The 23,111-nt window shown below is 48.3% G+C and overlaps 1 protein-coding gene across 2 annotated transcripts in view; it reads right to left on the bottom strand.

Moving 5' to 3' along the window:
* The window catches only part of LOC135188809 (uncharacterized), a 44,072-nt gene that overhangs the window by 17,799 nt on the left and 3,162 nt on the right, over positions 1–23,111 (bottom strand). The gene's annotated exons all lie outside the window — the stretch shown is intronic.

Here is a 23,111-nt window from a genome sequence, read left to right as displayed (position 1 = left end):
ACATTTATCAAATCCCCTCTAAGTCTTCTCTTCTCCAGACTAAACAGCCCCAGGTCCCTCAGCCTCTTCTCACAAGCCATGCCCTCCAGTCCTCTAATCATCCTCACAGCCCTCTGCTGGACCCTCTCCAGCAGATCCCTGTCCCTCTTCAACTGAGGAGCCCAAAACTGAACACGGTGTTCAAGATGAGGTCTCAGCAGGGCAGAGTAGAGGGGGAGGAGAACCTCCCTTGATCTGCTGGACACACTCTTCCTAATACACCCCCCAGATCCCATTGGCCTTCTTGACCACCAGGGCACATTGCTGTGCCATGGGTAACTTGTTAGCCACCAGGACCCCCAGGTGCCTCTCCACAGGATTGCTTCCCAGCAGATCACCTCCCAGCCTGTACTGGTGCAGTTTGTTACTCCTCCCCTGACGCAGGACTCTGCACTTGTCCTTGTTGAACCTCATCTGATCTCTCTGTGCCCAGCTCCCAGTCTGTCCAGGTCTCTCTGGATAGCTGCACAGCCTCCAGCTGTATCAGCCAAGCCTCCCAGCATGGTGTCATCAGCAAACCTGCTGAGCAGACACTCTGTGCTCTCCTCAGTGTCACTGATGGAGATGTTGAACAGGACTGGCCCCAGCACATTCAGTATATCCTGGGGGATACACTGAATGGTCAAGCTGCACTGAAATATAGCCTGGATGAGTAATTAAACACAATTCCCACTTCCCTGCCCAGATCTCAGCAATACCCATTTCTGTGCTTGGGTACTGTACAACTTTTTGACAGCACAAATGTGCTGTGTTAAACAGCTGATGGTGTGATAAAAATCTTAGGAAGCTAAAGAAACAAACCTGTTACCACAGCATCTTGATCTCTGTGTTATTTCCTTGACAGAACCCCATTTTTTTTAGGTTAAATAAAAAAATCCAAACCCTTGCATTGATAATGATCCATGATTCATCCCCCCAATGTTTCAAAGGCAGTCAGCTTTATTTACTTCATTAAGCCATAAAGCTTAGGTGGGTATGATTGTGTAAGTTGTCTCTCAGAATGCAAAGCCTCTCAAAATAGTGCTAGCAGATACCAGCTCTCACTACTCAACTGGCAATCAGCATCCTTTTTACATAACACAGACCCAGGAGGAATTTGCTATTCCTTCTTTCTCTGTAAATAGCTTTCAGACTGCAAAGAGGAAGGAAATCCATAAATGGTGCAGCTAATTACCACAGGATCACAGAACTTCAGAGGTTGGAAGGGACCAGGCCACCAGCAACAGAACAAGGGGACACAGCCTCAAGTTGTGCCAGGGGAGGTCTAGGCTGCATGTTAGGAGGAAGCTGTTGGCAGAGAGAGTGATTGGCATTGGAATGGGCTGCCCAGGGAGGTGGTGGAGGCACCGTGTCTGGAGCTGTTCAAGGCAGGATTGGACGTGGCACTTGGTCTAGCCTTGAGCTCTGTGGTAAAGGGTTGGACTTGATGATCTGTGAGGTCTCTTCCAGCCTTGGTGATATTGTGATACTGTGATACCATCCTTGGAGGTGTTGAAGCAAAGCCTGGATGAGGCACTTAGTGCCATGGTCTGGATGATTGGTTAGGGCTGGGTGCTAGGTTGGACTGGATGATGTTAGAGGTCTCTTCCAACTTGCTTGATTCTATGATTCTATGACCTCCAGGGATCATCAAGTCTAACCCCCTGCCAAGACAGGCTCCCCTAGGGTAGCTCACACAAGAATGCATCCAGGTGGGGCTTGAAAGTCGCCAGAGGAGGAGACTCCACAACCTCTCTGGGCAGCCTTTTCCAGTGCTCTGTCACCCTCACTGTGCTGCTGCTTCTCAAAAGATACAGGAGGCTGCTTCCCTGCATCACATGTACAGCTACCCTCTCCCAAAGCCACTCCCTGAGCCTTTTTCCAAGATTATTCCATAAACATGGAAAGCTCAGAGCCATGTCTGTGCCTGGGGGCAATTTGGTCTTTTTAAAGGGTTTAAAAAAACCCCAAACTCAGAAGTCCTGAGCTTACAAACCCTGTCTAGGAGCATGGGTTTAGAAGCATTGGTTGGAAAAGGAAGGGAATGCTTTGGGTTTGGTGTTTGGGGGTTTTATTTTATTGGAAATGATTAGTTGTCTGGGTCTGTTATCTATTTAAACACAAAGAGAGCTTGGCAGGAGAACAAACAAAGCTTATGAAGTCCATATAAAGCCACAGAGATCAAAATACTCCAGATTCTAGTTTCTTTCTTAGTCTCTTCTCTCATATTGAAATTGGAATGGGGGGGGGGGGGAAATCTTTTAAGATCCCAAATCTTAAAAGCCCTTAAATAAAGCAAAACAATCCCAGGCCTGTTTTCTGTTCCTCTAGGCATGAAGACTGCTTCCAGCAGGTGCTGTTCGTAGCCTGAGTGATTTCAGGGTGGATGGAAGGGTGGCAATAGAAAAGGACCAAAACAGCAACAGGGGTGGAAATGACAGTCTGTATTCAACTTGAAATCCAATCCTTGGAATTTTACCATGAATTAGTTAATTCACACTAAACCTCCACATTTTACCTAGAATCATTTAAATCAAAGCTTATGATTTAATTTGATTTAAATCATAAGCTTTGATTTAAATGATTCTAGGTGTGAATTAACTAATTCATGGTAAAATTCCAAGGATTGGATTTCAAGTTGAATACCTGCACAGATGGGCAGAGTCCAAGGGGATGGGGTTCAATAGCTCCAAGTGCAGGGTGCTGCACTTTGGCCACAACAACCCCATGTAGAGATACAGGCTGGGGTCAGAGTGGCTGGAGAGCAGCCAGACAGAGAGGGATCTGGGGGTGCTGATTGATACCCACCTGAACATGAGCCAGCAGTGTGCCCAGGTGGCCAAGAGAGCCAGTGGCATCCTGGCCTGCATCAGGAATGGTGTGGCCAGCAGGAGCAGGGAGGTCATTCTGCCCCTGTACTCTGCACTGGTTAGACCACACCTTGAGTGCTGTGTTCAGTTCTGGGCCCCCCAGTTTAGAAGGGACGTTGAGATGCTTGAGCGTGTCCAGAGAAGGGCAACGAGGCTGGGGAGAGGCCTTGAGCACAGCCCTACGAGGAGAGGCTGAGGGAGCTGGGATTGGTTAGCCTGGAGAAGAGGAGGCTCAGGGGTGACCTTATTGCTGTCTGCAACTACCTGAGGGGAGGTTGTGGCCAGGAGGAGGTTGCTCTCTTCTCTCAGGTGGCCAGCACCAGAACAAGAGGACACAGCCTCAGGCTGTGCCAGGGGAGATTTAGGCTGGAGGTGAGGAGAAAGTTCTTCCCTGAGAGAGTCATTGGGCACTGGAATGGGCTGCCCGGGGAGGTGGTGGAGTCGCCGTCCCTGGAGCTGTTCGAGGCAGGACTGGACGTGGCACTTGGTGCCATGGTCTGGCCTTGAGCTCTGTGGTAAAGGGTTGGACTTGATGATCTGTGAGGTCTCTTCCAACCTTGGTGATACTGTGATACTGTGATTATGCTTCTCACTTAAGGCACCTGGGCTGGACTATGGCTTGAAATCTCAAGTGGAGAGGAAAGCACACTCGTGGGTCAAATCCGTACTGCTCTCTGTCTGATGCCTTAGAGTCCCACAGCATGTAAACACAACATTAATTAGCAGGAAATTACTGATCTTTTCCGTAGGAGGTAGACCTGGGGGGGTTGAATTCACAACAACATCAAAAATGACTGTCTTTTCTGTGTGAGGTGTGGGACCAGTCTTGTTTGATGTCTTTGTTGGTGCCATGGACAGAGGCACTGAGTGCAGCCTCAGCAAGTTTGCTGACAACACCAAGCTGTGTGGTGCAGCAGACAGGCTGGAGGGCAGGGATCCATCCAGAGGGACCTGGACAGGCTGCAGAGGTGGGCACAAGCCAACCTCAGGAGGTTCAACAAGACCAAGTGCAAGGTCATGCATCTGAGACAGGGCAATCCCAAGCACAAATCCAGGCTGGGCAGGGACTGGCTGCAGAGCAGCTCTGAGGAGAGGGAATCGGGGGTGCTGATGGATGAGAAGCTCAACAGGAGCCAGCAGTGTGCACTTGCAGCTCAGAAAGCCAACCAGAGCCTGGGCTGAAGCAGGAGAAGTGTGGCCAGCAGGGCAAGGAAGGTGATTCTCTCCCTCTGCTCTGCTCTGCTGAGACCCCACCTGCAGTACTGCACCCAGCTCTGAAGCCCCTATTACAAGAGGGATGTGGAGATGCTGGAGTGTGTCCAGAGAAGGGCCACTGCATTGATCAGAGGGCTGCAGCAGCTCTGCTATGAGCACAGACTGAAAGAGTTGGGGCTGTTCAGTCTGGAGAAGAGGAGGCTCCCAGGTGACCTTCTTGTGGCCTTCCAGTATCTGAAGGGGGCCTACAAAAAAGCTGGGGAGGGACTTTTCAGAATATCAGGGAGTGACAGGACTGGGGGGAATGGAGCAAAGCTGGAGGTGGGGAGATTCAGACTGATGTGAGGAAGAAGTTGTTGAGCATGAGAGTGGTGAGAGGCTGGAATGGGTTGCCCAGGGAGGTGGTTGAGGCCCCATGGCTGGAGGTGTTTAAGGCCAGGCTGGATGAGGCTGTGGGCAGCCTGCTCTAGGGTAGGGTGTCCCTGCTCATGGCAGGGGGGTTGGAACTGGCTGATCTTTGCGGTCCCTTCCAACCCTGACTGATTCTAGGATTCTAGGTAAAATTTGGGGGTTTAGTCTGAATTAGCTAATTCATGGTAAAATTCCAAGGAAAAGGAGCAGAATTTGATGTCAGGTGAAGAGGTGACAGATCCTAACACTTACAGCTGTTTGTTAATTCATATCCAAATTACAGATACATTTGTTGACACTTGGATTTCACTGAAAACTAGCTGCTTTGCAATGAATATGCTTGTCTTCCCTCAGAGGGGATTGCTCCTGCTCTTGGAAGAGAGAAGGAGGCTTTTCTGTGACCTGTCCTAGAATCATAGAATCAACCAGGTTGGAAGAGACTTCCAAGCTCATCCAGTCCAACCTAGCACCCAGCCCTGTCCAATCAACCAGACCATGGCACTAAGTGCCTCATCCAGTCTCTTTTTGAACACCCCCAGGGATGGTGACTCCACAATGACCCTGGGCTTTCTCATAGTGCTTTACTCCAGACTATTGGGGTAGATTTTCCTTTGCCCCGTGCTGGTCTTTTCACATCACTCTTAGATAAGATGTCTGCACAAGAAGGCACAGTGAATAATGCCTGACTTTGTAACTAAAATACCCATTTTGGGAGCCAGAATGTGCACCAGAGCTCTTGCAGAATGGTACTCCTGGATGTGGGAGGATTACAGATTAGCCCAAAGCTCCAGGTCAAGAGGGACATGGAGCTGCTTGAGAGAGTCCAGTCCAGAGCCACAAAGACGAGGAAGTGAATGGCACATCTCCTACAAGAGGAGAGCATGAGGGAGCTGGGGCTGTGCTGCTTAGAGAAGAGGAGCCTGAGAGGTGACCTCATTCATGGATACAAAAATGTAAAGGGTGAGTGCCAGGAGGCTGGAGCCAGGCTCTGCTGGGTGATGCCTGATAACAGGCCAAGGGGCAATAGGTGCAAGCTGAGGCATAGGAAGTTCCATGGAAACACGAGGAGGATTTTTTTCCCTGTGAGGGTGACAGAACACTGGAACAGGCTGCCCAGGGGGGCTGTGGAGTCTTCCTCTCTGGAGATATTCAAGACCTGCCTGGATGTGTTTCTGTGTGATCTGCTCTAGGTGATCCTGCTCTGGCAGGGGGCTTGGACTGGATGAGCTTTTGAGGTCTCCTCCAGCCCCTGACATGCTGTGATTCTGTGATTCCTTAAATTAGCAGCGACTGAGGGCTGAGATTTTGTTCTGGGAAATGTGTGAACTGAGTCGTTGTCTTTTTTCAGACGCTGAGAAGGCGCTGGGAGGCGTTCACAGCTCCACCTCTACTACAAGAAGCCTCTGTTAACACCCAAAGGCAGCAGCCATCAGCTCCGTGGATCTTGTGGGCTTAATCACAAGTGCTGAATGGATGAGTGCTTGCCCCCACATATCCCCCGCTCTCAGGATAGGCTCTTTCCTGCCTCCTTTTTCACTTGAATCTGTCATCGTTTGGAGAGAAGTCTCTTTCAGAGCCTGCAAACACCCAAGAAGGCTCAGATTCAAATGCAAATGCCTCTTGTTCCCCTGCAAGACATGGAGCTCCAGCTGGCTGCAATATCTAGCTGAACCCCAACAAGTACCCAGCATCTATAACCCAGCAAGGAGCACTTGCAGCCCAGAAGGCCAAAAGCATCCTGAGCTGCATCAAAAGCAGCATGGCCAACAGGTTGTGGTGATCCTGCTGCTTTACTCTGCTCTGCTGAGACCTCACCTGGAGTACTGCATCCAGCTCTGGAGCACTGCATCCAGCTCTGGAGCACTACATCCAGCTCTGGAGCACTGCATCCAGCTCTGGAGCACTGCATCCAGCTCTGGAGCCCTCACCACAGGAAGGACATGGACCTGAAAGAGTGGGTCTAGAGGAGGGCTACTAACATGATGAGGAGCTGGAGTACCTCTGCTGCAAGAACAGGCTGAGGGAGCTGGAGTTGTCCAGCCTGAAGAAGAGAAGGCTCCAGGGAGACCTAACAACAACTTTCCAGTACCTGAAGGGGGCTACAAGAAGGCTGCAGAGGGACTGTTTCCAAAGGCCTGCCATGACAGGACAAGGGGCAATGGTTTGAAATTAGAGAAGAGGAAATTTAGTTTGGAACAAGTTCTGCACCATGAGGGTGGTGGAACACTGGAAGAGGTTTCCCACAGAGGGAGTTGAAGCTCCATCACTGGAGATACTCAAAGTGAGACTCAACAAGGCTCTGAGCAACCTGATCTAGTGGAGGGTGTCCCTGCTGACTTTGGAGGTCACTTCCAACCCAGCCCATTCTATGATCCCCAAACCTGGGCCAGAGGGGATTGGTGCAATGTGTGCTGAGAGGTCACGGCAGTGAGGAAATTGTTCATTTATTATGTCTTGGGAGATCAAAAGGATCCCAGAACTGCTCTGAAACCAGGAAAAGAAATCCCACGAGGAACAGGAAATGCAAGACAGATTTGGGAGGGGGGGTGGGGGGTTGGATTGATTTATAATGCACAAATGAAGGACTGACAAAACTGGCTGGGTCATGTGAATCATCCATTATGAAGGCTGAGGTTTACCAATCAGACCCAGATGGTCCCTTCTGCAGCAAGTTAGAGACTTTTGACAGAGGCATGCATAAGCTTTGTCACATTTCTAACCTTTGCAAATGAGAGGTTGTTGGTTGTTTTAAAACAACACTGGGTGTGTGCCCACACCAAACAGGTCAGTGATGAGCAGGGAGAACCAGACCAGAAGTCCTGGGCATCTGCTTTTCAGTACTCCCCACACTGGCTAGCAGTCCCAGATGTTTAAAACAGCTGTACTGAACTGAACTTTCAGTCTGCTGTGGTCACAGGCTCACAGGATGTTAGGGGTTGGAAGGGACCCAAGGACATCATCGAGTCCAACCCCCCTGCCAGAGCAGGACAATCCTATCTAACACAGAGCACACGCCTGACCTGCCCTGTGAGTTAGGAACACTGCAGACAAGAAGTAGCTCAAATCTCAGCTATTGCTTCTTGGCCAGAAGACACAGAGAGAGTGATTGGCATTGGAATGGGCTGCCCAGGGAGGTGGTGGAGTTATCATCCCTGGAGGTGTTCAAAAAAAGCCTGGATGAGGCACCTAGTGCCATGGCCTAGTTGATTGGCCAGGGCTGGGTGCTAGGTTGGACTGGATGAGCTCTTCCAGCCTGGTTGATTCTATGATTCTGATTCTATACTGAGGTGCTGCATTCTCCCTCTCACACCACACAGCCCACTTAGAAGCTTATGTCCAGGCCATTACTAAAACCTGCTCCATTGTCACACACTTACCACCTCCTCTGCTGACATTTGGACTCTATAAATGAGTAGTCAATATTAACTTATTATCTGCTTCAAGCTACTTACACATAAGTAAGGAGTTATAAGGTCTCTGTACCAGGAAAGACAGGTCTAAGGAGTACAAAGAGGACCTCGTGCTGATCCTTTGTAGTTGTTTCTGGCTGTGATGCCCTGATGGTGAGGTGATTGCTCTGATGCCCTCTGAAGTGCAGGTTTGCAGCAAACTCAGTTACAGAGTGCCTGGGAGTGTTTCTTAGATATTTGACTGTGCTGGACTGGCACAGATGTGACCATCATTGACTGCAAGTTATTGCTCAGAAATCTCACCACAGGCACCAGCATCTCCTTCCTCAGCAGCACCATCTCTCAAGGAAAGAGCAAGCCTTTGATATCTAGAGCTACAGCACAAAGCCACTACATGATTTCTTCAAGCTGTATGCTGTGCTCCAAAGAACTCTTGAGAACCAGGTGGCACTGATAAAAGTCCCAGGCAAGAGAGGGAGGAAACAATTTTTTCTTGGCCAGATGTGAGTTTATTATAAGGCCCAGGAAAGGGCAGTTAATGATCTGAGGAACATAACCCTCAGCTCTACTCTGCTCTCCACTCACACACCACCTTCATGTGTAGCCTTGGAGCCTCTCTGTTATGCCAGTAGGAACATTGTCAGGCAATTAACACGTTCTAAGGGAATCTCACTTGCTATGAGAATAATTTAATTAGCACCCTTTTTTTTATAATCATAATTACTACCAAAGAAGGCAGCAGACTAGAGCCAGGTCAGAGGCACACACAGAAGCAAGCTCTTAATTGTGTGGCACCATATATCAACGCCAGGACACCCTCCCAGCTGCTTCCCCAGAAGGAAGCCAAGCTGAAAACCTGCAGAGAGGCTTGCAAAAAGCCATGAATGGCAAACTGCAGCAGCCTCTAGCTGGTCCACAAGCACTCCTTAGAGATGGGTACCAGCCTCTGCCTGAACCACTAGAAGCAGATAAGATGCAGCTTCTCAAGCTTCTCTGTCCTGCCTCCAAGACAGAAATGCTTCTGGCATGAGGTGATGCTGGGAGCCCAGAGGGAATGTGGGGAGCATGCTGTGATATGTGGCTGGTAGATGAAGGTGGCATGACCATGTGGTTTAGCTTGTAAAGACATAAGCTCTGCTGAAGAGAAGTGGGAACAAAACGATGTGAGGTCCTGGCTAGGGAAAGCCTCAGCTCATTTGTGCTCCTAGTTTTTTGCCCAGGCTGAAAAGGGTGAAGTGGTGATAAATTATCTTCATTCATCTAACGCTGGTTGCAAGGAGCTGCTCTTTGCACCATCCTGGAGAATGCTGTTTTGCTTGCATTCCAAAGACTGTTTAGAGTGTAGTTACTTCAAAGAAAAGGCAGGGAGACATCCTGCCTTGATGTTTGTCATTCCTCTGCCAGCACAAGCTCAGATTGTCTGGCTCAGGACCTGCCCTCTGCAGCCTGTTTCCTTTTGTAACATACCCAAGAAGCAGCAGGTTCTCTTGCTGTGCACCAAGGGTTAGGCTGAACACTTCAGCAAAGGGAACTGGAGACACACAGCTGAGCCACGACAGCTTTGGAGACACTCTCAGGGGCCAAGCCACACACTTTATAGGGATTCTCAGCTGCAGGCTTGCAAGGAAATAACATGCAAAGATCATAACCCACTTTGCCCTCGTTAATGCTTTATGCTCATCTCCCTGTTGCTGCGTTTCTCACATGGATTTCCAGTTTCAGGCAGACTTAAAGATGTCACTTCCACTTGCTTTTAGAAATGACAGCAAAGGAATGATCCACTATATTTCAGACTGTCTGAACATTTAAGAGGTGCTGCATGGATTAGTCTTTCCAGGAACAGACTTGTATTATCTCCTTATTCATGTTAAAGGGCTTTGCTTGAAGACTGTACTGGAAAGACTTAATGCTGATGACTGAAGGTGAGGGTAGAAGCTATTTATTCACATCTTAGGCCCTTAAAAGAACCACTCTGAAGTCAAAATACTTGTTATGATCCTCTGCTTTCACCTGGTTGGTCTCATCCTGTAAAATAGCCCCACTACATAAATAATTCTGTATAGATTTATAGAGATATTATTTTTAGTGTAGGAAAGAGAAGAGGAGGCTCAGGGGAGACCTTATTGCTGTCTACAACTACCTGAGGGGTGGTTGTGGCCAGGAGGAGGTTGCTCTCTTCTCTCAGGTGGCCAGGACCAGAACAAGAGGACACAGCCTCAGGCTGCGCCAGGGGAGATTTAGGCTGGAGGTGAGGAGAAAGTTCTTCCCTGAGAGAGTCATTGGACACTGGAATGGGCTGCCCGGGGAGGTGGTGGAGTCGCCGTCCCTGGAGCTGTTCAAGGCAGGATTGGATGTGGCACTTGGTGCCATGGTCTGGCCTTGAGCTCTGTGGTAAAGGGTTGGACTTGATGATCTGTGAAGTCTCTTCCAACCTTGGTGATACTGTGATACTGTAAAGGGAGACCTCCTCCCCAGATGGGATTTTTGCTTCACTTCAAAACCAAGATCCACTGCAGATGCCTAGTCCCAGAAGAGGACTGCAGGCAATAAGTGGCAGTTCCATAGTAGCCTTATCTTGTCAGCTTGCAGCTGACTCAACAGCAGCCACAGAGGTATGCAGATAGTTTCTGGACAGAGATGAATGCAGCCTTAAAATCCCAGATTGTTCAGTCTGGATGACTAAATTTAGCCATCTGAGCTCACTGCAGTGTCAGTGGGGTGAAAATCCAGCAAGCTTTATTTAGGATGCCTCATCCCTCCAAAACGAGAAACATCTTACGTGCACACATGCACGCACATGTGTGTGGCTTTCAAAGAGCTGGCAGCACTTTGAGACTACCTCACCAGCTCCATCACATTTCATTCTGCCCCAGGGACCTCTTTAAAACTCTGGCTTCACCAACATCTTTGCTATTGCTCAAAACATGCAGGGTGAGGTACGGGATTTTGGTTACTTCCCTCTTCTCCCATCCAAATATGGGAGGTTCCTTCTGAGCTAAAGATCACTCAGACTCACAAGGACATCTGAGCAGATCCAACCTCCTGTGATGACATCTGAAGTTGCCCAAACTTTCAGCCAGAGCAGAAAGTAAATGCTAAACTTAGGGTTTGGAAAAGAAAATGAGAAGGAAAAAGAGAAAGTGGTCATTCCACAATCCTAGTTCAGGGGGAAACCCCAAATATAGACAAGTCTTTACTTGCTGATGTGGCTGGAACTAGTTGAAAAGCTACCAGAAATACAACTCTTGTGGTTCCCAGAAAAAGCCTTAAGTTTTCCTCTCACTGTATTTCCAAGTTAGGGAAAGCTGGAGATGGGTAGGTTCAGGCTGGATGTGAGGAGGAAGTTCTTCAGCATGAGAGTGGTGAGAGGCTGGAATGGGTTACTCAGGGAGGTGGTTGAGGCCCCATTGCTGAAGGTGTTTAAGGCAAGGCTGGATGAGGCTGTGTGCAGCCTGCTCTAGGGTAGGGTGTCCCTGTCCATGGCAGGGGTGTTGGCACTGACTGATCCTTGTGGTCCCTTCCAACCCTGACTGATTCTATGATTCTAAGTCTGAGATCCTTGGATGCTTGTCAAATGCAGGATCTGAGGAAAGACTATCCCAAGACTCCAGTCTATCAGTTTAAGAAGTGGCCATATTTGCTTCACTAGCTGGCTGATGGAGAGATCAAAGCTCAGAGGAGTTTTTCCTAGTGGAAGACAAAGTTAATTGGAAACTGTATAAAATAAGCATTCTTCTTAAGTCTGCATTTGCAGCTCATCCTTGCAAGGTTTATTTTCTTTCATTAGCAGGAACTAGATAGAGCAGCAGCACATCTAACCTATGTTTCTACCTGGCAGTACAAGAATTCCTGGAAGTGCTTTGGAATCACCATTCTTCCCTCTGCCAAGCTGCTGTTGCTGTCTAAAGCATGAGGCAACAACAAAAGGAAACTCTCATCTTATATTAGGGCAACCCTTCAAGTACCTCTGGATGCTTTAAGGTTACAGACCTCACAGAAGTAGATCAGCACTTGCAGCCCAGAAAGCCAACCACAGCCTGGGCTGCTGCAGGAGAAGTGTGGCCAGCAGGGCGAGGAAGGTGATTCTCTCCCTCTATTCTGCTCTGCTGAGACCCCATCTGGAGTGCTGCATCCAGTTCTGGAGCCCCCATTACAAGAAGGATGTGGAGATGCTGGAGTGTGTCCAGAGAAGGGCCACTGGATTGATCAGAGGGCTGCAGCAGCTCTGCTATGAGGACAGACTGAAAGAGTTGGGGCTGTGCAGTCTGCAGAAGAGGAGGCTCCCGGGTGACCTTCTTGTGGCCTTCCAGTATCTGAAGGGGGCCTACAAAAAAGCTGGGGAGGGACTTTTCAGGCTATCAGGGAGTGACAGGACTGGGGGGAATGGAGCAAAGCTGGAGGTGAGAAGATTCAGGCTGGATGTGAGGAGGAAGTTGTTGAGCATGAGAGTGGTGAGAGCCTGGAATGGGTTGCCCAGGGAGGTGGTTAGGGCCCTATGCCTGGAAGTGTTTAAGGCCAGGCTGGCTGAGGCTGTGGGCAGCCTGATCTAGGGTAGGGTGTCCCTGCCCATGGCAGGTGGGTTGGAACTGGCTGATCCTTGTGGTCCCTTCCAACCCTGACTGATTCTATGATTCAAGGGTGTGGGACTGACAGCGTATAACAAAAATTGCCACCACTTTGCTTAGTTATTAAGAGACATTTTTCCCTGTCTCCTTTTTCTAGTCCTTAGCTGTCTTTAGTTTTCATATCGATCTCCAAAAAAATCCTCTCCAATCATGCAAGTATCCTGCTTGTTAGGGGGTGTCCCTTGCTCTGCCAGTAACCCTGCTGCAGCACAACCTGCTGTACCTGCACACACACCTCACTGCCTTTCCTTGCTTGATGAGAAAGTCACAGTATCACAGTATCACAGTTTCATCAGGGTTGGAAGAGACCTCACAGATCATCAAGTCCAACCCTTTACCACAGAGCTCAAGGCCAGACCATGGCACCAAGTGCCACGTCCAATCCTGCCTTGAACAGCTCCAGGGACAGCGACTCCACTGGACAGAGCTCTGATGTGGGGCTCTCAAAGTGGGTGAAGCATACATTGGCTTTTAATACCTTTGTGCTGTCAGAGCTGTTGCACTCTGTCAAACAAGGGTCTGGTATTTCCTGAAGTGAGCATTACCTGCTGGATTTAAGCAAAGCCAAAAGTGCCTATTTCCCAGCAGGTGCTCTGTTATTTCAGTGGTGGGCAGCAGCAGTGCCACCACATGAAAGTGATTATGGAAGTGATGTTTCCACTCTGCAAATCCTGTTTTCAGGAGAGAACACGACTTGTCTCCTCTTCCTTTTTGGCACACATCAGATGGTTTCAGAGGGCTCACAACATTTCCCATGTGTCTCAGACTTCCCTGGGTTTGTGGCTTTTAATGGTTTGCAGGGCATCTGAAGAGAACTCAAGCATAGGGAGGAAGGGAAGGGGACTGTGACAGCCTCTTGCTGCAAAGGACAGTGAATAAAAATGTTAGAACAGGGGGGAAGCAGGAATGCAGTGTAGCAATTAGAGCAAAGGATGCAAAGCCTGAGTGAGGCTTCAGGACTTGGAGACCCCCAAATGCCTCAGACTGCAGGGATGCTGCTTCCCCTTATTCTTCACTTTTGTGTCTTTGCTGCAGCTGATCCCTGCAAGTTTGCAGATGACACCAAGCTGGGGGCAGATGTGGCTGGGTTGGAGGGCAGAAGGGCTCTGCAGTGGGACCTTGACCGCCTGGACAGATGGGCAGAGTCCAAGGGGATGGGGTTCAATAGCTCCAAGTGCAGGGTGCTGCACTTTGGCCATAGCAACCCCATGCAGAGATACAAGCTGGGGTCAGAGTGGCTGGAGAGCAGCCAGACAGAGAGGGATCTGGGGGTGCTGATTGATACCCACCTGAACATGAGCCAGCAGTGTGCCCAGGTGGCCAAGAGAGCCAGTGGCATCCTGGCCTGCATCAGGAATGGTGTGGCCAGCAGGAGCAGGGAGGTCATTCTGCCCCTGTACTCTGCACTGGTTAGACCACACCTTGAGTACTGTGTTCAGTTCTGGGCCCCCCAGTTTAGGAGGGACATTGAGATGCTTGAGCGTGTCCAGAGAAGGGCGACGAGGCTGGGGAGAGGCCTTGAGCACAGCCCTACGAGGAGAGGCTGAGGGAGCTGGGATTGGTTAGCCTGGAGAAGAGGAGGCTCAGGGGAGACCTTATTGCTGTCTGCAACTACCTGAGGGGTGGTTGTGGCCAGGAGGAGGTTGCTCTCTTCTCTCAGGTGGCCAGCTCCAGAACAAGAGGACACAGCCTCAGGCTGTGCCAGGGGAGATTTAGGCTGGAGGTGAGGAGAAAGTTCTTCCCTGAGAGAGTCATTGGACACTGGAATGGGCTGCCCGGGGAGGTGGTGGAGTCGCCGTCCCTGGAGCTGTTCAAGGCAGGACTGGACGTGGCACTTGGTGCCATGGTCTGGCCTTGAGCTCTGTGGTAAAGGGTTGGACTTGATGATCTGTGAGGTCTCTTCCAACCCTGATGATACTGTGATACTGTGATACTATGAAGCATGACAAGAAGATTGCTTGGAGGGCACTGCTCTATCTGGCCAGAGAACAGACATCCTTCTCCTCACTTCTCAGGGAAAAAAATTACTCAGGGAGGACGATAACGTTTGCACACCCTTGGGCAAAGGCAAGCAGGATCAGTCAGGGTAGAAAGAGGCTGGCAGGGCCAGGAACATCCTCACCTGCTCTGGGGCCAGCCCCTAGCTCTGTCTGGAGATGCAGAGCTTCCTATGGCAGCTTGCCAAGCCGTTAGGCAGGGCCACAATAAACCTCTGCGAACCAAAGCAGCTGCGGAAGAAGTGGCAGGAGGAGGTCAACGATCTCATTAGAGCCAGGAGGCTGGGGGCCCCTAGCCGCAGCGAGGTCCCAGCTTCACAGCTGCAGCGTGTTTTGATACCTGGCCTCAAGCAGATTGCATAACTGCACCATGAGGTCACCACTCCTCCTCCTAGATCCTCTCTCTGAGAACAGGAGGTGGGGAAAAAGAAAGTCACAAACCCCCGAACCCAGGCAGAGCAGCACCCTGCAGGTGCCGCGGAGAACGAGAGGGCTGCTCGGTGGGCTCCAGGGCTGCGAAGCTTTTCTCTCTTGTTCCCAGAGACACGAACGGAGCAGAGCAGCCTTCCGTAGCGGCACCAGCAGGGTGTGCGTTCTGGGCATGCATCACAGCTTGACGTTTTGTGCAGCCTGAGGCTCTGCTGCTCTGGGGAGATGCAGGTGAGAAGCCTCACTTAGCCTTATCAGGCCAGAGATGCCAAACTGAACTGTATGAGCAATGGTCTGCAGGAGCTGCAGGTGTTTGAGTGACTGATGGTGGGTGCCTATGTAAGGCCATGAATGAAGACCACCCAGCTCTGGGGCTGAGGCTTTGCTGGCTAATCTGACTTGTCTCCTTCTACCTATAGAAGCCAGAGTTGTTACCTGCAGAGAGAAATTCAGAGCAGGATTCAGAGGTAGCCTTAACAGCCCTCTGAAAGAACATCTCCCCATCCCAGCCAAGGTGGCACTAGGAGGCTTGCTCAGCTACTGAAAGATTCCTAGGTGCATGAGCAGCATGGCCAGCAGGGCAAGGGAGGGGATTCTGCCCCTCTGCTCTGCTCTCATCAGACCCCACCTGGAGTACTGTGTGCAGTTCTGGAGCCCCCAACACAAGAAGGACATGGAACTGTTGGAGCCAGTCCAAAGGAGGCCACAAAGATGCTCGGAGAGCTGCAGCAGCTCTGCTATGAGGACAGGCTACAAGACTTGTGCCTCTTCTGCCTGGAGAAGGAAGGCTTTGAGGAGACCTTATAGTGTCCTTCCAGGATCTGAAGTGGGCTACAGAAAGGCTGGGGAGGAACTATTGACAAGGTCTTGTAATGGCAGGACAAGGAGTAATGGGTTTAAACTGGCAGAGGGGAGATTCAAACTAGATATTAGGAAAGGGTTCTTTGCAGTGAGAGTGGTGAGACACTGGCACAGGTTGCTCAGGGAGGCTGTGGCTGCTCCCTCCCTAGAGGTGTTCAAGGCCAGGTTGGATGAGACCTTGAGCAACCTATTCTAGTGGGAGGTGCCTATGGCAGGGAGTTGGAACTGGATGACCCTTTGAGGTCCCTTCCAATCTAAACCATTCTATGATTCTATGAGAGAGGTCTGAACATCAGGTTTCCCCTTTCATCCCAACATTGGCCTTTATGGCTAAGGAAGAACAGAACATACTTGAGGTAACATCCACCAGGGAGTGCTGGAATTCACATAATCAACCAACTTTTTCATGTAGAGTTTTCAGAATGATCCTTGCAAGAGAAAAAAAAAACCAAAAAGCAGCCAACTCCTGTGTCTGGGCACTCAATGGAGAAATGAGAATATTCCAACAAAGATGCAAGATGCCAGATCACATAAAATCCTACATCTATCCAACACTGCTATCCCTCATCTAGTTGTGAGTGGGTTGGTTGTTGTTGGTTTTTTTCCTTCTGGAAATAAACTCATTGGAACATAGGAAAAAATGTAAAGCTTTAGAAAGAGAAACAAAGAGATCATTTAGAGTGTCTCCTCAGGCAAATAATTGTGAATAGGATGGGACCATGGTAAAGAAAAGTAAGGCAGTGTAATGAAGAGTTCAAGATGCCATGGCTATTGGCTTCAGGGTTTTACTGGGTCAGCAAGAGCCTTTTTTTCTTCTACTAGAGCAAGTTCTCATTAACAAAGTGCACACAACACACCATAGAAGAATTTCACAGTAAGTGATGGGATTAGTAGGAACCCACAGGGGCGATGAGAGAGTTTCCAGAGATCCAACCTGGTTTTCATTTCCTATGAATTGTTGAGGCCAGAGCAGCTCAAATAAAAGAGCAGAAAACATGGTGGGGTTGTTTGAACTGCTTGGTAGCCAGATGAAATATATAATAAAACAAAAGCTGTAGCACTGCAGTAAAAGTTTACTCGCAGAGTTGAGTCTAAAAGTCCACTGAGCAAGTTGTGTGGGTTCATAGGAATCTGTCAAAGTGGTGTTCCCAAGTTAATGTGATGTATACAACCTCCCAAATACATGGGGGGAGGTTTAAATAATCAAATCCACATGCAGTTCAGGTGGTCAAAAACACTTTGTGTTTTGTTTTGAAAGCACCAGAAACAGCAGAAAGAGGAATGGCATCTTCCCAGGCTATAAATCTGGATCTTTAGAAGCAAAAAAAAAACCCAAACAAACCACACATATATGTGTAAAGTGGCCTTGCAAAAATTACAGAATCAGAGAAGGTCAGGGGCTGGAAGGGACCTCAAAAGCTCATCCAGTCCAAGCCCCCTGCCAGAGCAGGATCACCTAGAGCAGATCACACAGCAACACTTCCAGGCAGGTCTTGAATATCTCCAGAGAGGGAGACTCCACAACCCCCCTGAGCAGCCTGTTCCAGTGTTCTCTCACTCTCACAGTGAAAAAAAAAATCCTCCTCATGTTTCCATGGAGCTTCCTATGCCTCAACTTCCACCCATTGCCCCTTGTCCTGTCATTGGGCACCACCCAGCAGAGCCTGGCTCCAGCCTCCTGGCACTCACCTTTACTTCTTTATAAACACAAAGGAGTTCACCTCTCAGTCTCCTCTCCTCCAAGCAGCACAGCCCCAGCTCTCTCAGGCTCTCCCCATAAGAGAGATGTTCCATTCCCTTAAAAAATGAGTTGTTGGTGCTTGGATTTCCAGCTGCATGATCCTATTGTTTCAGTCAGTCAGTTGAGATGTTCCACATAGTGGAAGTCTATTGTACAAACACACAGAGAGGGAAGTATTCCACATGTGAAAGCCAAAACCTGCAAAGATTGCCACTGGCAGGCTGCAGACCTGTTACTGCAACTGAGGAACCAGGTCACTGTTTCCCCAAAGGTCACTAGCAGGGGAGAGGGCTTGTGCAAAAAAACATGGATAGTGAGCCTTAAAGGGCAGAAAAGGCAAAACTCCCTCCCTTATAGAACATATTTTTAACTAGGCTTCCAAGTGAGCCACAGCTACAGCTGAGGCTGGCCATTCAGAGGCCTGTTAGAGTCTGAACACACATCCTTAGTTTTGGATGGTACACAAACAGCAGCACTTTTCCCCACCTCATTGTTCCAGGATTAGTCTCCTCTTGTGCACTCTGCAAAGGGAAATTTCCAAGGCTCCGCCTTTGCCAGGATCTCAGAGGGCAGGATGCTTGTAAATTTTACTGTACTGCCTACACAGAAGGAGAGACCATGAGGGCACAGCAGGGAGGGTGTGGGAGAAAGCAGAAAAAAGTATCACAGATACTGCAGCCAGAAGTAAAACTGAGCACTGGGTTTGTTGTTACAGAGTCCCAACCAGAGAGCAGTTTGTTTTTCCAAGTAAATCTGCTTTGCAGACATCCTTTCTTCTTCTCCAGTCAAGTTTCAACCAGGAAACCTGGAATACGTTACTGCTGATTGTAGAGGCAAATCAAAGTGTTCAGCCTGCTAAGCTTGCATTTAAAGTTAGTCTTGAGGAGCAAGTCCTTGGCCCTGGTATTCAAATGGTGATGTCTTGGATTCACCTGAACTGCTCAGCCAAGCAGGTCTAGAATAGAGGCAGATTAAGAAAGATGTTGAGGTGCTGGAAGGTGTCCAGAGAAGGGCAGCAAGGCTGGGGAGGGGTCTGGAGCATAGCTCTGTAAGGAGAGGCTGAGGGAGCTGGGGGTGTGCAGCCTGTGGAAGAGGAGGCTCAGGGCAGTCCTCACTGCTGCCTACAACTACCTGAAGGGAGGCTGTAGCCAGGTGGGGTTGGTCTCCTCTCCCAGGCACCCAGCAACAGAACAAGAGGACACAGTCTTAAGCTGTGCTACGGCAGGTTCAGGCTGGATGTTAAGAAGTTCTTCACAGTAAGAGTGATTGGCATTGGAATGGGCTGACCAGGGAGGTGGTGGAGTCCCCATCCCTGGAGGTGTTCAAGAAAAGACTGGATGAGGCACTTAGTGCCATGGTGTAGTTAATGAGAAGGTGTTAGATAGATTAGACTCGATGATCTCAAAGGTCTTTTCCAACCTGATTCATTGTGTAGTTCTGTGAGATCTGCAGCCTGGACTTCAAGCCTCAGTTCTAATAGCAAAGACAGAAAATACAGAAAGGCCAGGGGAAAAAAAAATCCCCCCAATAAAACCTGAAACATTCAGAACAGTGGAATATTTACTAACCAAGACGGGAAGAGGGATGGATTTAGGTAGAACAAGTGGATTAGGTCAAACAAGTGGATTAGGTCTTCCATTGCTAATCCCAAATTAAGTATGGTACAGAGCAGGCACACCCTCTATGGAAGGGCTGAGCAACCAACATAGTGAGATTGAAATCAGGCTGAACTTTGAGAGATCATTTCATCCCAGATCTCCTGCATTCAGGAAGCTGCCCTTGTTGGCATCCTTGACATCTGACCCTTGATGCAGTCCTGCTACCCCCTTAACAGAATAACAAAACACAAACACTACAGAAACAGAGCAGTGAAGTTCCTAAAGTGCCTTCTTCACAGCTGACAGTAGCTCTGAATAGAGGCTTGCACCAGCCTATTTTGTTCAGCTGGTTTGATGTTGCAACCTGGCTGCTACCATAAAGAAATGAGAATAATAAAATACTGGATGAAAATGAGATAGTGCAGCAGGTTATGGCTTGCATGTGGCAAATTTGCTTTTGTTTTGCCACTTTGAACACCGCCCACCCCTGCTTTATGTTGGAGCATAATGGTGCTGCCTGTACTCCCCCAGGACCAAGGATTTCACATAATTTAATAGTTTCTGTAATTAGATATTTGTGAAACTCTGAAATCCTCTGATGAAAGGCGCTGTAAAACTATTACCAACTCTCCTACCATGAAAGAACTCCACCCAAACCCAAATACAGATGTTGTCCTCAACATACATCATCACTAACCCAAGCCAGGAGTACTTATGGCCTGATTTAAATCTTCCTCAAGCCCCAGATGACATCTATGGGCTCCAGCAGGGCCTCAATAGTTCTAGAAAGGAAATATAGGCAAATTAGCCTTTTTGCCTCTCAAAATCAGAACCTCCTTTTCATTGGCAGTGACATGAGTAAGGATATTCAAACTGAACCACAAGACCATTTGCTGATGAGAGCTTGTAAGAGGAATGAAGATGTTCTAATACTGAGAGAGCTAAGGCTGCCAGGAATGTTTTTCCCTACTGCTGCATGTCCTCATGCAAGACCCTGTAGTTTCCTGTCCATACTCCACCCTCCTCTTGCCATGAATTTGCACAAGCAGAAGAGGATTCTTTTTCCCTTGAGTACTTCCCATGCTCAAACAAGTGTCTAAACACCGAGTTTAATATTTATTATTCATAGACCTGAGATATCAACACCTAGAGTGACCTTGTAATAAGAACATTGTGTAATGGGAAGAGCTGCTCTACCAGACCTGATCTAGTTATGCTCCTGCTGGGTAGCCACTCTGGTTATCAAACATGCCACAAGTTCTTCTTTTGAAGAAGAAAGGGAGAGAGGAAGACTTGAACATTTTACCACCATTCCTGGTCTGTTATGCAAAGAAGCAGATGGGGAGAACAGTAATTATTTGGTGGTTACCATAGGAAAGTTTCTTTGCTGGGTCTTTTTAAACAAGTGAAACAGGATTGTTTGCCTCAACCTACTTAGCAAAGAGACCAATTTTTTTTCAGCATTTTCATCCCAAGAATGGTTGGCATCTCCAGAAGTACTGCACTCTTACAGCTCCTTCCACACAAAGCTTACTCACATCATCCCCAAAATCTTCTGCCACTGGCTTACTTCTGAAAATTCACAGATTCACATATTCCACTAGGTTGGAAGGGACCCTCAAAGGTCATCTTGTCCAACCTCAACTAGTGATTTTAAACTAGTGCATATTCATAAACACTGTTATGAATGCATTCTGACTGCATCCAACTGCTCTGCTAGATCCTCCTATGCAAAGTATTCTCTTGCCTGTTCATTGTTAGTAACCCAGATGTATTTTTTGTAATCAAATAACTGACTGGCCATAACCTTAGCACATTTTTTATCAATCATTTAACTCCTCTTACTTTGGCTGCTGCTTCCCTGGCTGCCCAGGGAGGTGATGGAGTCACCATCCCTGGAGGTGTTCAAGAAAAGACTGGCTGAGGCACTCAGTGCCATGGTCTGGTTGATTAGATAGGGCTGGGGGACAGGTTGAACTGGATGATCTCGGAGGTCTCTTCCAACCTGGTTGATTCTATGATTCCACCACTGGCCTTGGCAAATGAGAGAACTGTGGTTCAGCTGTACAAAGAGAGAGCCCCATGTGCTGCGCAGGACTTGATAATTAGAATTATCAGGACTGAAACACTGTGGACATCATTGCTGCTTAGTGTGAAGCTAACAAGGGAGATTTACAACAGTCTGGCCAGACAAAGAATTTAAAAAAAAAAAAAAAGTGACAAATGATTGCCCAGTTCCAAGGATATGTACTCGAGGATCTTATTTAGCCAGAGACTCCACATGAACTTCAGCCTCTAGAAGAAATCCGCCTGCGTTTCTCTAATTGAAGTACCCAGTCAGAGCAGCGGTGGGATGCAAGCTAACATGCATGAAAAAGAAAGGTTCAATGACCCAAATCAATTATGTCTTAAGGGCATCACTCTGGACTCAGGAGGAAATATTTTAAACGGGATAAAGAACTAAATAGGATCATTCATTGAACTGACCTGGAAATGAGAGAGAAATTGGGTAAATAAGAAGTTCGGTGCGAGTCAGTTTTGTGTACCAGTTGCAGGGGATGAAAAGATAAAACAATACCAAAAGGACAAAACCAACAAAACACCCTCAAAACAAACCAAAAAGCAAAGTCAGCAAAACAACCAAGCTGTGGTATTTCTTAGGGCCCCCCCCAACATTTCAGATTTCTGGGTACTGAAGTGAACAGTGGAGTAGGACAAAGCATTTCTCACACTTTCCTTGAGCACAGGCAGTGTAACATAGTTAACTTCCAGGCACTAAAAAAACCCAAACAAAATCCATTTTATAGATATCCTGAAAGTGCATATTTATTAAAATAGAGCAACCTGCAGGTCTTCTATATTAATAAAGAAATAAAGCAAACCCAGCTTCTGCAAATCAGAACCAACTCCTGCAGCATGGCTGGATTTTTAAAGGACAAGCTTGGGAGAAACAGCTCTCCTGCTTCAGAACAGATGAAAATAACTGAACTGGCTGAACATCCAAACTGTCTGCACAGTAAATATCTGCCAAGGTACTTCGTAAACACAATAGGATGAAGTTCATAGAATCACAGGATGCTAGGAGCTGGAGGGGACCCAAGGGGATCATCAAGTACAACCCACCTGCCAGAGCAGGACAACACTCAAACACAGATTCAGACAGGCCTTGAAAGTCTCACAGTATCACAGTATCATCAGGGTTGGAAGAGACCTCACAGATCATCGAGTCCAACCCTTTACCACAGAGCTCAAGGCCAGACCATGGCACCAAGTGCCACGTCCAACCTTGCCTTGAAGTGCCCCAGGGACGGCGACTCCACCACCTCCCCGGGCAGCCCATTCCAGTGTCCAATGACTCTCTCTCAGTGAAGAACTTTCTCCTCACCTCAAGCCTAAATGTTTTCTCCATAGAAGGAGAGCCTGAGGAGCCTGTTCCAGTACTCTGTGACCCTTACAGTAAAGAAGTTCCCCCTTGTGTTGAGGAGGAACCTCTTTTGCTGCAGTTAATGAAGATAGAGCAGTCATCTATCTATCTATCTATCTATCTATCTATCTATCTATCTATCTATCTATCTATCTATCTATCTATCTATCTATCTATCTATCTGTTAACCATGGCAGTTAAGGAAGATATAAAGAAAATGACCAAGTCCTATTGTTTCTCTACTCCTGAGGTGCAGAGTACCTTCAAAATCAGTGAAGAGATTAATAAACGTTAAGCTCAGTGCCAACAAAACTTTCAGCATCTTTGAAGGTGCCTGATTTGTCTTGACTGGCTTTGTTTCTTGAGGCAGAAAGGCTGCCTGGTGTGCACATACAGTGACCTATAAAGCAAAGGCTACCTGGACTTACAAATCCCATTAAAGTGTTAGCAAAATAATCCCCACACCTGGGAGCAGCTGGGGCTGGAGCCAGGCACGCATTACATCTGGTGAG

The sequence above is a fragment of the Pogoniulus pusillus genome, chromosome 30 (assembly GCF_015220805.1).
Source record: "Pogoniulus pusillus isolate bPogPus1 chromosome 30, bPogPus1.pri, whole genome shotgun sequence".
Classification (NCBI taxonomy): domain Eukaryota; kingdom Metazoa; phylum Chordata; class Aves; order Piciformes; family Lybiidae; genus Pogoniulus; species Pogoniulus pusillus.
The sequence above is the reverse complement of the archived record's forward strand: the minus strand, read 5'-3'. Positions and strand labels throughout refer to the sequence as shown.